The sequence below is a fragment of the Cryptomeria japonica genome, chromosome 9 (genome assembly GCF_030272615.1).
Source record: "Cryptomeria japonica chromosome 9, Sugi_1.0, whole genome shotgun sequence".
Lineage (NCBI taxonomy): Eukaryota > Viridiplantae > Streptophyta > Pinopsida > Cupressales > Cupressaceae > Cryptomeria > Cryptomeria japonica.
Genome location: NC_081413.1, coordinates 534,885,949 through 534,891,948, shown reverse-complemented (window position 1 = coordinate 534,891,948; position 6,000 = coordinate 534,885,949).

The following is a 6,000-nucleotide window of genomic DNA, read 5'->3' as shown; positions in this document are numbered from 1 at the left end:
AGTGTCAAGTGTCATTTGCATGAACTTGGAGGTGGTTGGAAAATGTGCAAGTGGTTCTGGATACCCATATCTTGTAGCTTCCTTTGGAAGCTACTTCCTTGTACTCATTATATATTGGATGCCATATGGGGATTTTATGTGTGTATTATTTTTGCAAGTATAGTGATGCTTCAGAAATTGATCTAGATTATCTGAGATTGATTATTAGACTCCTATTGAAGAGCTCGACTCTATTATTTTATTGCAATGTTATTAGTTTAATGGAATGCAAAGTGTTGTGCTTTAGAGTGTGGATTTTTTCACCCAAAAGGGTTTCTCCACATATATCTGGTGTTCATTATTTTATGGTATTTGCATTTTTAACAATCTAAATGACTTTCTCTTTTGTAACTATAAAGATCTGTAAACAAAAAAAAATTGCAACATCTTCCTAACTAGATTAGTGTTCAGAAGTTTTTTTTCCACGTCTTTTCTTCCTTTCATAGAGGATATAGTGATTATACCAACACCACCATTACAAAGATGAAAAAATTACATGCAAATCTATCATCTTGAAATTCAGGTAGTGCAAATAACTTTTTGGTGGTTATATGTTAAAAGATTTAATAGAAATAATTAAAATAACCCAATAATAAAAGAGAAATATCACAACTTAGTAATGCAAATACTCAAGTTTATTGAGAAAATAGATCAAACCCTTGATGTAGGGAAATGCCATGCAATTGTCCTTATTAGAAAGAAGCCCCTCCACACTTTATATGTATATGATATCTAAACACGTACCATATTCTTGACATCTTCATATGAGTCTCTTATCTATATTATATGCTACTCAACTACCTACCACTACCACTTATCCGTACATCTGAAATAAATAATTTTATTCTGATTAACAAGTGGGATTACTTACAAATATAATGCATCCTTATACATTATTTATTACTTTCATAAAGCTATACCACTTAAGAATATAAAATTTCACCCCCATTAGACATGTTTCACCCTCAAAACATGTGATTATGCCAAAATATAAATTTATTGCAGCTCAATACAAATATGATGCCAATCTTTCTCATCAAATCATCCATATGAAATATTGGTAATAGGTTGTGTTTGATGGTACTTGGCTCTTTTCCTTAATCCATATCTATTTTTATTATATCCATTACCAAGAGTTCCTCCTATTTTGTTTTGAATAGCTATTGTCGCCATGTTTTTTATGATGTTTGTAATTATTCCTTTGGCTCCATGTATATCCATAGTGAGTGGCTTGCTAAATCCATGTAGTCTTATGCCTCTATGATGGTTTCTTCTTAGATTCTTGGTGGATTTTTGTATGTTACACCCTTTGCAATCTCCAAGTCTTTACCCTTTGTTTTTGTTGGCACATGAAGGGTAATATATTTTTTTCCCTTTTCTTGGTTTCTATGTTCTCCTCATTTTTGATGTTTTCTTCTATGCATGGTTCCCTAGAGTCATGAACTTTCTTTAATCTTAATATTATTTTGCTTTCTAATATATTTATTATATCTTACAATGTGATTTGTTTTTTATTAATAAAAAACAGGTTTTAAGGGACCCGAAACCCACTTACAAACGAAAGATATTCAGGAAAGAAACAAAACACAACGGCTGCTAAAGACCAGCAAAAAAATCAGCAACAGAGGAAAGGACAACAAGAGGCCAACAAGAAATTGGCCCCAAGTCCAACATAAAAATAAATTTAGAAATTCTTCATGGTTTCTTCTGCATTTTGCACCAAGAGCATCACTGCCTTGGCCGCTTCCCTCAAGTCGGTATTTTCCTGAGCAATCTGACTTTCTTTCATCTTCATATCCTTCTCTGTCGTAGTCTGCCTGGTTCTGTGCCTAGGGGTCTGGTGGCTTAGGCTGGAAGTAGGAGCATCTTCAATAACTACGAGGTTCTTCTCCTGGTTTTTCTTTTCCAGATGATTCACCAGCGCATTCATATTCTGGGAGAAGACTTTAAGAACCTGGAGGTTGTGGTCCATAAGGCTTTTCACGGCTTTCTCGTTTCTAGCCATCCGGGCATTGACATTGTCCTTATCCTCCTCCACCTGTTCCTTCATTATTTTAATGACATCCTCCAGATGTTTCAGGTCGCCTTTTATAAAATCTTTCTCCAGCTAGTCTTCCATTTCCATTTCCTCCTCCGCTTCACTATTCTCCGTCTCCTCGTGTTGTTTCCCAGAGTCAGACATGTTGATTTGTTTCTTTCTATAGTGAATCTTTATATATATTTTTCACACATTGATGTTGATTGCTTTCAAAGATTCTAACTAGAGATATCCAAAATAATATCTAACCCATCCATATCAAAACCATAAAATTTTGAATATGAAACATATTTTTTCATAGAGAGCTTTAAATCTTCAAAAAATCAAATATTTTTAACCTTTTATTTCATTGTCCTTAATTGATTTTGCTTGTACCTATAATTTCTTGACTAAGTCCATATCAATGAAGTTTCTTGACTAAGTCCATATCAATGAAGTTATACCTACTGCTAGGGTTTATCAAAACAATAAACTTAACTTTAGAATTCATTTATCAAATAAAAAATAGAATATTTCTTTTTTTTAGTAAAATTGTATGTATTTTTATTTTTATTTTTTATCATGGCCCTTTATTTCAACTTTACTTGTTAGAATTTCATTTTTTTGTACTATGGCTCCTTATTTTTATTATTTATTGATTTTTTGAATAACCATTTATCTTAACAAACTTGTTATAATTCATTCAAACAAAAATGTGTTCATGTGTTGTCCAAAAACAAATGGTAAGCTATACCTTCTAATTAGAAAGAAGATTTCCATAGTTATTTTTGAATATAAGCTCTTTTATGTTTAACCCACCATTAAATAACACATGTTACTATTTCCATCAAATCTAGGATACCATTCAAAATATTCTTAGAATTCTCATTATCTACCATGGATTTGATAAAAAAAGTAGAAAAGTAGATTTAAATATTTTTATCCACTTGTAAAAATAGAATGAGGTTTCTTGACCTAATTTACAAGATATCAATATTTTTCAAAAGGCACATGTCAAATAAAAAAAATCGAATCACACATTCAACTTCATAGTCCCCATATCTTCCTTGAAATGGATCCAAATATTTAATATGACCACGTTTTAAATTTTTTTGAAGTTATTTTCTAATGAATCTAGAATCACGGTTTTTATAGATTTTATGTGAGGCACATGACCCTCTTTGAGAAATTCGGCACTAAATAAAAAATAAGCAACAAAAAATCTTTTTGCTTCATTTTAGAAAAAACTCTTATACCAAATGTTAAGAACCTCAATAGAACTTAACAAAAGCAATCCAATTATAGAAAAGAGATCTCATATCTCAATATTAAAAATACTTAAATATATTTAAAAACTAGATCAAACCCTTGAGGAACAACAACATAAAATACTCCTTATTGGAAGGATATCACTCCACATTATACCTCAATATGAGATCTAAATATATACAATATTATTGACATATCTCTTTTCTTTATTATATGCTACTCGACTACCTACCACTAACACTTACCCATATCTACCTCTACCATTAACCATGCATGTGGGATAAATACTTTTATTCTAATTTATTAGTGGTATAACAAATAACATGCACCTTAATACATTATTTATTGCTATCTTATACATTATAATACTATTTGACATTTTTATCCCTCAAAATTGATTATTTTAAGGTTTTTCATACATTTCTAAGTCACCTATATATGATGGATTTAATATTATCCCAAGGCAACATCAGCGTCGCATGAAAATTATAATTATTTATGATTGATGTATATCATTCCATTATTTATAACAATTACAACCTTAATAACCTAAATTAATTAAGGGTCGCCTTTTCTTTTTTATATTCACCTATTTAACTAGCTTTTGTTTAGAAATTTTATTGATAAAAAATTTAGATACCGAATTAGCAAACAAATTATATATTGATTAGAAATTTAGTCTTTAAATGACAAAATTATTGATACATGATGAAATTGCCATTCAATCATTTGTATTAAAAAATATTTCTTAAGATATTAGACTTCTTTATGAAAGATTTACTAAGATTTCTACAAATATGTTAAGAAGACATTTCCTAAAATATATTTTGAAACAAAAATGTTGATATAAATTTCAAAATTATAAATTTTTATCGAACATAATCCAAAACAAAACTAAAACAAAAAAACCTCGACCATTAAAAAATATTATATTTTCTCTAACCCTAAACTTTACATCAATGAAAAGATTGTTTTCAACAAACAATGTCTTATTTTTCCTTAATTTAATATCTAAAAGCACACTAATATTTTATTATAATTTGGTTTAGATTCTAGCTTAAAGAACTTAAAAATAAGACATTTTAGAACATTAGACATTGTTTTATCAATCACATTGGTTTTAAGTTCAAAAGCAAATGATGAGCATCTCCTTTTGTCATAATAAAAATTAACACGTGCATAAAAAGTGACAAGGTTTGCCTTGATACTAAAGCCAACTGAAATAAAGAATGATAGTTTATAAAAGGTTATTATAAATGGTGAAAGAAAGACATTAAAATCAACAAAGCACATAATTTCAAAACAATGATTACTTTTAAGGACAATGCATGTAATAGCAATAATTGAAAAAAGTGTGTTTTTTTTTAAATAATTAAAAAATATAACTTTAGGTTTAATCATTGAAGTAAATAAGTATGGATCTAGGTATTGGTTATGTAGTCGACAAAATTACTTACTTGGTAATCATTAAAAAAGTTTTGGTAATGAATCAAAAGGTCATTTTGTTGGCTGTATAGATGGCGCCTGAGATCTAAAGCTAATACAAAAAAGGAGGAATACTATATCAACATGTCCTTCCAAGTCAAAACAAATATATGTAAAATTGAAAACAAAATTTAACAAACATTTATTGAAGTTATATAGATAGATATTTATGAAATTTTTTAAGATGTTAATGAGTTATTTGTGAATATAAGTTAATAAAGGTATATTCATAAGTTGATGAATGTGGTTATCTATCATAGAGGTTATTTGTAGGTTTGTTAATATTGAGTATGTTTTTAGCACATCTTATTACATAAATGGACTAATAGCATGGTAGAAGATGCAATTGAATTTTTCCTCTTTACTAGAATCAATTACTTATCATTCATATTAATTCTTACTTGCCCATTTTCAAGAATTCATTTTGTGCAACCTATTAATTATTTATTTTATTATAATCAGCTTCAGGGGAATCACATTGGCATATTGAATTTTAACGATTCTTTTTTGTTGTCTTTGCATGTGACTTAATTGCTTATAGCTATTGCTCTAGCTTTTGGATAGTAACAATGCATGTGGTGGGATTCGTTATGCACACAAGGCTCAAAAAGTACACATTTCAAAGTGTCGCTCGATACCTACTTAAAGATGCCCTAATAATTGTGCACTTAAAATTGCCAATACCTATGCACAAATGCCCTAGTAGTCGTGCACTATGGGTACCAATAATGGTACACAAATGGGCCAATTATGGTCCAACATGTTAAAAAATGGGCGGCTATTCTTCCAATTTACAATAAAACCATAGTTAATTGCATTAACTACAAAACGTGTGTTGTTTATGTGTGAAGAATTTGAAATTGAAAAGGCAATGATAATATTTTTTTGTTGTATTGGTATGTTTAAGGCAATAATTTTTTTGTGATGTGTTCATAAATGTTCATGACAAATAAATTAAGAGGAATTAATAATGGGAAATGTATAAGTTTTATGTTACGATTATATATAATCTAGTGAAGGTTAATTTGTTCTTTTTATAATTAAATATGATATAGTTTATCAATTGAAAAAATATTGTTAAAAGTGTTGTTTTTGAATTGTTAAGATATCGGGTTTTTATTATGAAGATTTAGGTTCAAATTTCTAAAATGACATCTTAGTATCAAAATGCATGATGTGCATTTAGTATC